This window comes from Hyperoodon ampullatus (genome assembly GCF_949752795.1).
Source record: "Hyperoodon ampullatus genome assembly, chromosome: 12".
In the NCBI taxonomy this organism is placed as follows: domain Eukaryota; kingdom Metazoa; phylum Chordata; class Mammalia; order Artiodactyla; family Ziphiidae; genus Hyperoodon; species Hyperoodon ampullatus.
The window spans coordinates 74,148,762-74,159,911 of NC_136925.1; positions in this window are offsets into that span (position 1 = coordinate 74,148,762).

An 11,150-nucleotide genomic window follows, 5' to 3' on the forward strand; every position below is an offset into this window, starting at 1 on the left:
CAGAAGGGGAATGAACTAGAGGAAGCACATAAAACATGTTTAATATGTGTATGTACTAATTATAAAATCAGAAAAATTAATATTAGAAAATTAATAGTGCAACCAGACTATTAGGCTAGATTAATAGTTGGAAATAATTAACATTTGGATGTGGGCAAATTTTACTAAAGAAGGAAAGATACAGTTGGGAGTAAGATTGACCAATAATAAAATCATCCCCTGTTCTCCTTGGTGTATCTCCTTTGGATTCATAGAGAAGTGGTGTAAATAAACTGTCCTCAAAGTACCCTTGATGGAGCAAAGTACCACTTTTACTGCTCAAATGCAGTATCTTTTACAAATATCTAGCGCCTTGGCTACTTAAGGATTGAAGGACCGTGGCTAGAAATATACTTTCTGTTCATTTCAGGAACAGAAACATTCTTTCAGAGGTTAGACCAACAACATAATGCAACTCAACATGAAACTTTTGTCTGATTTTGAAAATCTTATATTTTTCTGTTACATACATTTTGGAAGAGTATGTATCCTGCTAGGAGCTTCAAATATGACCCTCATACACAATGTTTCCAACCACTTTTGTGATTTTGATGTTTCTTTGAGAACATCATATTAAGCAAGAATCCCATGATAAATCTAGGTCGAGGATATCAAAGAAAAGTAATGAATTCCAGTTTTTTAATTAGGTAAAAACCTTAGTTTTAAAAATTAGGTTAAAAAATTAGGTAAAAATTCTAGTTTTTAAAATTAGGTTAAAAATGGCCTAGTAAATGCCAGCCCTATTCTAAGTGCTTTACTTTAACTCATTTTACCCCTCAGCCATCTCAGGAGGTGGACACTATTTTTATCCCCCTTTGATAGATGATAAAACTGAGGCACAGAGAGGTTCAGTAACTCACCGCAGATCACACAGCTCCCAAGTGGCAGAGCTGGGACTAGAGAACTTGGTGGTCTGGCTTGGGACCCCGTGCTCTCAACACCCCACAGCATAGGTTCCAGCGTCCACTCGCTGTGGACCGGGCTTTCAAGTGTGGTGCTTTGTTTGCGCTCACCGCGGGTGCAGACGCCAGCTCCGCTCTTCCGCTGTTCTCGGTTATCCTCTCTCTCTAGAAGTCGGATGCTGGGCTTTGTGAGCGGGATGCAGATGCAGCTGCGTGGACGAGGCAGACCGCTCACTGACTCAGGAAGCCCTGAAAGTGAAGGGAGCTGGGCTGCCCTGGAGAAACTTCAGTTCTCCTGTAGTGTTCGTTCTGATTTTACGTTTTGTTTGTTATTGAATTTTCCCCCCTTATCTCTGCTCTCCTGGTGGGTGAAGACAAACCCCAGGTTTTCCTCTATTTAAAAAAATCTGGATGTGAAGTTAGTAAACAATTTACGTGAGTGAGCATATGTTACGGAAGTGGAAACAGCTGGCCCTGGGGAGGCTGGTGGTCATGGGTTGTTTTTACGTGGGGAGTCATTGGAACTGCTCCCAGACCAGGCCTGGAGTGTCCCTGTCCTGCGGGCTCTCCTGCCTCCCCTCTGCTTCCCGCCCTTCCCCTCCCTGCTCTTCCCTCCCCTCCCCCCATGCCTCCTCTCCTCTCCCCTCCCCTCTTCCCTCCCCTCCCCCCATCCAGCCCCTACCTCCCCGCATCCCTCCTTCCCTCTTCTCGCCTCCCTACCCCTCCATTCTTCACCCCTTCTCTCCCCTCCTCTAGCTCCTCTCTCCATTCCATTCCTTTCTGTTTGTGCTTTAATGTTGAAAAGCCAAAAGTCTCCCTTCCCGGGCTTCCCTGGTGGCGCAGTGGTTGAGAGTCCGCCTGCCGATGCAGGGCACAGGGGTTCGTGCCCCGGTCCAGGAGGATCCCACATGCCGTGGAGCGGCTGGGCCCGTGAGCCACGGCCGCTGAGCCTGCGCGTCCGGAGCCTGTGCTCTGCAACGGGAGAGGCCACAACAGGGAGAGGCCCTTCCCAAACTCCCCTCCCTACTTTTGGAGGGGGTGTGGCTACGACCCTTATTTTTGCCCCCAGCCCTGCAGGACGCAGGGTAATGGGAAGGAGTGCAGTGGGCTCTGTGGCCCAGGGAGCCTGCTTCCCAAACAGCGGTGACCAGCACCTCTGCCTGGGGAGGCCACTGACAGGAGAGGCCCAGCGAGGTCAGGGTCAGGGCCATGGGAGCCCCTCGTAGGGCGGTGCGCTTCGGGGATTGATTGGAATTACAAAGACAGTGTGGAACCAAACTAAATGATTCCTTTTTTTTTTTTTGCTGTACGCGGACCTATCACTGTTGTGGCCTCTCCCGTTGTGGAGCACAGGCTCCGGACGCGCAGGCTCAGCGGCCATGGCTCACGGGCCCAGACGCTCCGCGGCATGTGGGATCCTCCCGGACCGCGGCACGAACCCGTGTCCCCTGCATCGGCAGGCGGACTCTCCACCACTGCGCCACCAGGGAAGCCCAATGATTCCCTTTTATTAATAATAACGGTGACAGTATTAACACGGCGATGGTAGCAAACGCTTATACAGCACGTACGACACTCCAGAAACTATCCGAGGTACTTTATATATACTCTTTCCTTCCTCATGACAGCCCTTTGGAGTAGGTGTTATATTATTATCTCTGTTTTACAAATGAGGAAACTGAGACACAGCGAGGTTAAGTAACTTGCCCAAAGCCACACAGCTATTAATGAGCAGAGTTGGGACTCAGACCCAGGCAGTTGGGCTCCAGAGCCTGGGCGGCAGGGTTCTAAGATAGCCCTTTCTTGTGCCTCACGTCGTGGAAAGACAAACAACCCAGCAAATTGGCATGCTTGCTCCATATGAGCGCTTGTGTATAACACATCTAAGAAGTGGCGCATAATGAGATTTTGATGTTCTCTAAGTCTTCTGACAGTTTCACATATGATCATGTGGCTGGTTGTAGGACTCTGTTAGTGAACACATTTTGTCTACATGTGTGTATCACCCGGGTGGTCTGCCAGCCTCAGCCAAGAAAGAATATGGGAAAAGCAAACGACCTATTCATTTATTCAATCATTTATTAATTGTCTACTGTGTGTCAGACAGTGGGTCTGGTTGTAGGGATACAGAAAGAAAAGACTTGGTCCAGTTGAGACATAAATGGTATTCATTTATTAGATTGAATAAATATAAAGTACCTATAGGTATAGTAATATAGTGTGATGAGAACTATCAGAAGAGATAAGCACTACATGAAAGACGCTGGGAGAACTTTCCCACCTCTCTGGCACGCACGGCTGAGGCTGGAGCTATCGGGGGTGTCTTTTCACGAAGAGATGGTGTTTGTGCCTCATCTTGGAGAGTGGGAAGGTATAAAGTCAGTGAAAATAGGAGCATTTCCTCTCCCAGGATGGAGCCCCTGGGCATGCTGTGGTTCTTGTGGGACACATTTAATTGGTCATGCTTCCTGGCTTGTCATCTGTACAGTGGATGAATTGGTACATTAATTTACCTCATTTGACACAAACCATAACCCCCCCACCCCCTGCCCAGGTGGCAAGTGAGAAGTGTACTGGACAGCATTGTGCAATGCTTCTCAAGGTCAGTTAATGAAAAAATCCTAGTTACTGCCTGTTTTGGGCTGAGTTGCATCCCCCTGAAATTCATACATTGAAGCCCTGACCCCCATTCCCGTGGAATGTATTTGGAGATAGGGTCTTTAAAGAGGTGATTAAGTTAAAGTCAGGTCAGTAGGGTGACCCCTAATCCAATAGGACTGGTGTCCTTATAAGAAGAGGAGATTAGGACACAGACATGCACAGAGGAAAGACCATGTGAAGACAAGGGAGAAGGTGACCATGTACAAGCCAAGGAGAGAGGCATCAGAATGAAACCAACCCTGCCAACACCTTGATCTTGGACTTCTAGCCTTCAGAATGGTGAGGAGATAAATTTCTGTTCTTGAAGCCACCACTCTGTGGTACTGGTGATGGTAGTCCTCAGAAACGAATTCACTGTCTTACCCTCACTAGCCTGTGCTGAATGAAAGTGTCCTTCATTGGATCAGTGGCCATGGAGAAACTTCTGGTTGAAAGCACCAAGGTTGGTAAATGGGAAATTCAAAGAAGAGAATGGCACACACTTCCTTGTCTGAAGGAGCTCTGTGGCTTGCAACAGCACACAGAGAAGGGACATCTCCCAGCAGACCTGGCCTCCTGGCGTGATGTCCCATCCAGAATGCTATAAGCCAGGTCTTCCTCTTAGCCCATACTCAGTGGAAAGTTAAAACAAGATGAGATTTCACAAATGCATATACATAGCACACGTGTACTGTCAAACTTGGGATTTCATAGGTAGCAGGATTCCAAGCCCTTCAATTTGTATACAAGTTAAATTTGATGAGCTCTAATTCCACATTCCACCAAAAATATTTTTCCAGAGTCGGACTTTAATTTCCTTATGAAGAGCAGATAGATGGGCACTTGGAATCTGGGAAGTTTCCTAGAGCAGGGGTCCCCAACCCCCAGGTCCAAGGGCTGCGCAGCAGGAGGTGAGCGGCAGGCGAGCTAGCGAAGCTTCACCTGCCACTCGCCCTCGCTCCCCATTGCTCGCATTACAGCCTGAACCATTCCCCGCCCCCTGCATCCGTGGAAACATTGTCTTGCACGAAACCGGCCCCCGGTGCCAAAAAGGTTGGGGACTGCTGTCCTAAAGCATTGTTTCAAGATAATCCTCTAGCAAATTGAGCAACTGAGTCAGCTTTTTATTTTCTAAAGCAGTAAAGGAGAAAATTGTGCTCTTTTTTCTAGTCTAGCATGATTTATAAGTTGATTACAAGCCATTTGCCCCAAATGCCTCCCCTAACTTATTTCTAGTAATAAAAAATTAGCAGATAGGGCTTCCCTGGTGGTGCAGTGGTTGGGAGTCCGCCTGCCGATGCAGGGGACGCGGGTTCGTGCCCCGGTCCGGGAAGATCCCACATGCTGCAGAGCGGCTGGGCCCGTGAGCCATGGCCGCTGAGCCTGCGCGTCCGGAGCCTGTGCTCCGCAACGGGAGAGGCCACAACAGTGAGAGGCCCACATACCGCAAAAAAAAAAAAAAAAATTAGCAGATAGAACAGGGCTGCTTATTAGCTAGAAATCCCATGTAATCACAGTGGTAATACAATGTCTCTTTCAAACATTTTTCAGAGTGAAAGAAGACACTATTAAAAATTATGCCAGTATAAAGTCAGAATCCAGTGTTATTCTAAGGAAACATACAATGATTGTACCAGACACACAAATATTTTTGTCCTAGTTACAGCTGTCAGTGAGGAAACTTCCAGGGCATTAGCTCATTGTTTGTTAAATGTTAAAAATCACAGCATATTTATTTAGACAAAGCCATTTGTATCAACTCATGATATCATGTATTTTCAATATTTCTGACAGCTTTGGCACGTGAAGAGCTGCGCATTTGGGCACCCACCTCTGAACGCCTAGCGTGAGCTGCAGTTCTGCTGATCAATGAAGCAGCGAGGATCTAGGAATAGAGCGGAGCCCAGGACTTAGGGGTCTGAAATTCTAGTTCCAGGCCGGCCACTACCAGCTGCTTGACTACAGTCTTCTAACCTATAAAATATGCAGGTTGGAGCACGTGATTTCTGAGATCAACCATGGCTGCAGCATTTCCATGTAGGAGTAGCTTCGGAACAGTAATCAGGTTGGGGGCGGTGGTTCCTGTCCTGAAGCTGCATTTATATAACACTCTTCATAAGACCGAGGAAACAGCAATTGTCTGTGTCAAAAAATGGGGGTGGGGGGAGGGAGCTGATAGGAGGTACTTGGGCTAAAGCAACCCTGCCGTGATCCTTTCCTGATTTTGCTCTGAAGTCCTGCCATGAATCTAAGACTTGGAAAGAATAGGCATAGCGACAACAGATAAAAGACAAACATTGACAATAAGATCAGAATGAAGCTGAAATTCTTAGAGAATAATGGAATATTAGGATAATTCTTTACAAATGAAAATGTGAGAAAGTGTAACCGATCACCCTAGTGAGTCTCATTAGCAATAGCTTCATTTGCAATGACTTTTAGCATAGAACTCTCTAGTGTGGTGTTTGTTCATGGATACCTATTGCCTAATCCACAGAAGTTTACCTCAAAAGTTGGAAATTACACTTTTCACCCACCAGAATGGTAAAAAATTAAAGGTGCAATCATAACTAGTGATACAGAGGCTATCAAAAGATGACACCTACACGTTGTTGGTAGGAGTATGAACTGTTTCAACTCTGTTTTAAAAAATAAACTTTAAAATCGAGGTATGGTTTACTTAGAAAAAAAACACACCCATTTGAAGTGTACATTGTGATGAGTTTTGACTAATGCATTCACAAGTCACCACCAAAATCATATACAGCATTTCTCTTACTCCAAAAATGTTCCCTGTGGCCTATTCTAGTTAATTCTCCCAATCCCCCACCCCAGGTAACCATTGGTCCATTTTCTGTCCCCATAGACTAAATTTATGTTCTCTAGAATTTCATATAAATGGAGTCAAATTTCATGCCTTGCTTGTTTCACTCACTATCTCAGTCTAATGTTTTCAAGATTCTTCTACGTTACTGCCTGTAACATTGCTTTTCATTGGTGAGTAATGGTCTACTGCACAGGTAAGTCACAATTTGTTTATCCACTTACCTGGTGATAGACATTTGGGTTTTTTCTAGTCTTTGCGTATTATGATCAAAGCTGCTATGAACATCTGTGTACAAGTCTTTGTGTGGAATGAACTTTTCATTTCTCTTGGGTAAACACTTGTGAAGGTCAATCGTTTGTGATGGTTAGTTTTATGTGTCAACTTGACTGGCTGCAAGGTGCCCAGATTAAACATTATTTCTCGGTTGTCTGTGAGGGTGTTTCTGGGTGACATTAGCATTTGAATTGGTGGACTCCTAAAACAGATTATCCTCCCCAAGAGGAGCGGACATCATCCAGTCTGTTGAGGGCCTGAATAGAACAAAAGGCAGAGGAAGGAGGAATTCAAACCTTTTTTCTGCCTCAGTGTTTGAGCTGTGACATCTCATCTCATCTTCTCCTGCCCTCTGGACTGCCATTGGCTTTCCTGGTTCTCAGGCCTTTGAACTCGGACTGAATTAAACCACTGGCTTTCCTGGGTCTCCACCTTGCCAACAGCAGATGGTGGGACTTAGCCTCTATAATTGCATGAGCCAATTCCTTATAATGAATATATATGTCTCCTATTCTGTTTCTCTGTATAACCCTGACTAATACAACACCGAAGAGTGGAATTTGCTGGGTTATATGATAAGCGTATGTTTAACTGTATAAGAAATTACCAAATTGTAGTCCAATCTGATCTTCCCATTTCACATTCCCACCAGCAATTCTAATGACGTGTAGTAGGGTCCCATTGCGGTTTTAATGTGCATTTCCCTGATGACTAATGATGTTGAGCATCTTGTCATGTGCTTCTTAGCCATTCATACATCTTCTTTTGTGAAGCATCAGTTCAATAAGAGTTCTTTATATATTCTGGATGGAAAATATTTTGGATGATATATATATTAAGAATATTTTCTCTTTGTCTGTGACGTGTTTCCATTAAATAAATTTTTTTTGGAGGAACAGAAATTTTAAATTTTGATTAATTTAATCAAAATTAATATCTAATTAATATATTATATATAATATATATTATATATATAATGGTTTATATCCTGTACTTTCTTTTCTTTTATTGTTTTACCTTTTACCATTAGGATTGTGGCCACCTGGAGTTGATTTTGTATATGGTGTGAATTAGGGGTCAAAGTTCCTCTTTTTTTTCTTAAGAATATCTAACAAACCTAGAACCATTTATTGAAAAGACTGTTCATTTCTTCCCACTAAATTAGTGTTTATTTTCTTATCGTTGAGTTGTAAAAGTTCTTTATATATTCTAGATGCAAATGCTTTGCTAGTTATATGTATTGAGAGCATTTTCCCCCAGTCTGTCACTTACCATTTCATTTCCTTAACAATGTCTTTTGAAAAGCAGGAGATTTCACTTTGATGAAGTTCCATTTATCAATTTTTTTCTTCTATGATTTGTGCTTTTTATATCCTAAGAAATCTTTTCCTAACCGCTGGTCATAAATATTTCCTCCTCTTTATTATTTTTTTGGAACTTTTATAGTTTTAGGTTTTCTCTTCAGTTCTATGATCCATTTTGAGTTGATTTTTGTGTCTGGTGTGAAATGAGTCAAAGTTGAATTTTTTTATTGTTATATCTTTTTTATTAATAGACAATTTTTAGAATAGCTTTAAGTTTACAGAAAAATTGAGTACATAGTAGAAAATTCCCATATATCCCATGTCCAATTTCCTGTTATTAACATCATACATTCCTATGTTATGTTTGTTACAATTAATGAACCAATATTAACACATTATTATTAACTGAAGTCCACAGTTTATTCAGATAGCCTTAGTTTACACCGAGTGTATTTTTCTGATCCTGGATAGGATCAGTCCAGGTTCCCATCCACCCCATTACATTGGGTTGTCATGTCTCTTTAGTTTCCTCTTGGTTATGATAGTTTCTTAGACTTTCCTGTTTTTGATGACTTTGGCCTGCAGTTTATTTATACCCTTTGGCCCTGATCACTTCCAGTCCTGAATGTACTCCAACAATGGGTTGCTGTTGGGTCTAGTCAGCATTATGACTTGTCGAGTCGGACAGAACCTCATTCATGATGGGCAGCTCTAAACACCTGGACACTTGATGGCTCATGGTCAAATGCTCTATCTTTACCTGAGGCAAGTAGCACACCAAGACGTGGCTTTCCAAAGCTGTAGAATTCTCTCCTATAGGAGGCATGGTCTTTCTCCAAAACTCTAGGGGCTACATTGAGATTCTCCTACTGGGGCTCCTCATCAACTCCACAAAGTGGCTTTCCACCAGTATCTGGTGTCTACTGGATCAAGTGGCTTGAGCATTAAGGATGCTTGTACTTCAGTCTGGACCTACACAAAGCCCTTTCCTGCTCTGGGACTGACTCAAGTCTTGCAGCTTTCATAGCACTTATTAAGTGGGTCAAACAGCATTCTCAAGTGTGAAATATGCTGGTTCCAGAGCCAGAAGCCACCTACCAAGAATTGTGCTACCTTCTTAGTGGTGAGAAGCAACAGATGAATCATTTGTCCTTTAATTCGATGGGATGTCCTGGCATGCCCCTCCACACTTCACTGATGTGACAGGCCCCTGAATCTTCAAAGAGTTTACTTCCCACTTTTATGGAGCACACGATGGCCTCCAATCTGCTAGCCACTTCTTGCTCATCTGGTTAACATAATGTCATTGGTGTAATGGACTAGTGAGTTATTCTATGGAATGTCCAGGTAGTTCAGGTCCTTATGAATATATCATGACAGATGGCAGGAGAGTTAACATAGCTCTGGGGCAATGCTGTAAATATATACTCTTGTCTGTCCCATATGAATAAGAACAGTTTCTGATCCTCTTGTCTAATAGAAGTGGAAAAGAAACCATTCACCAAATCATGGGCTGCATACCGTAGGCCTGAGACTGTGCTAACCTGCTCTAGCAAAGACACTACACCTGGCATTGCAGCTTCAGTTAGGGCATGGAGAGAGAGAGTGTGACGGAAGATGATACTGGAAATGTAAATTGGTGCCAGATTGCAAATGGGCCTGAAGGGGCCACGATAGACTTGGACTTTAGCCTGAATGCATTGAGGGGCCCTTACAGGTTCATAAGCAATATATTCTCTCCACTTGCTACTTTCAACCAGAAAACTGTGTTTTCTAACATTTAATAGCTTCCAAATGAACTGTCTCATTAGGTAGAGTGGGTGCTGTATGCTGTAATCAGGCCTCCTATCAGGATGGAAATATCCACTCTCCTGGCTGCCAGAGTGTTGGCTGCTGAAGCCCCACAGCTGTGTCCCAGCCACCATTATTTCCCGAATATAGCGTGCACTTTCAACCCTCTATTCCTTTGTATTTGCTATTCTTTCTCTGGAATATCTCCCCCACTTCCTATGCCTGGAGAAATTCTATTTATTCCACAAGACTTCCTTAGATGCCTCCTCTCACCCCAGATAGGATTAACTGCTTCCTTCTCCTTCTAGAATGTTTTGTTCATTATGTGAGTTTAGGACTTGCAGAGATTCTGGGTATCACAAATGGCGTCCATGTCCTTGGCTCCCCTATGAACTGTGTCCTTGGGACAGCAGTCCAGACCATGTCTCATTATCTTCATGTCACCAGAGGTTTGCATAGAGCCTGACACATGTAGGCATTCAAGGAATGGTTACTGAATTAAATTGTTATCTAATTGAACCTGATTCTGGCGTTAAGAAAGGAAAAAAATCCAGGCTTACATGCACATATTTATTCTTTCATAAAGTATGTATTTGTTGTCATGTAACAGTGGGCCCGAAGTAGACTTTTTGTGCTCATATCATGTATCTTTCTGAATTTGTAAAATAAAACTGTCATAAACTTAAAGCTTTTCTTTTTCCTTCCATCTGAACTGGAACTATTTAACCAGGAATGAACATGACTCTAATATCTTTTAAAACTACTTAATTTCATGTGTGTGTGTGTGTGTGTGTGTGTGTGTGTGAGCTTATATTGTGTTTGGAAACTGCCAGACACTCTTTGATTTATCTTTTATCTTCAAGCATTGACTTCATAATAATTAAAGCAACAAAATAGTGCTGAGAGCAAAGATACTTTTGTTTAGAGTTTCAAAATTACAACATGATTATTAGTTTAACACAAACCCTAATTTTTAAAAAAGTTTTGATTGAGGCATAAACTGTATACTACCATGGAGACTATGAGTTTGACACGTGTTCACATTTTTTCGGGTGCAAATATTTGGTGGAAGGGTTTCCAGACTAAAGTTCCCAGCCCTTGACCATTTTTTTAAAAAACGTGAACCACAGATTGACCTGCATGTATCATCTGCCTTCCATTGTCTGCATTATGCAGCAAGTGTGTGCATTTTAGACAATAAACAAGACATGTAACCAAGCTAGAAAACTGCTCACTGTATTAGTTAGACCAACTTACCACTAACTTTAAGGTCCCAAGTCACAGTGGCTTAAACATAATAGGAGGGTATAGAGTGCATATCTCCCTCATGCAAAAGTCTGAGTGTAGGCAGTTCAAGGCTTTTATGGCAGCGCT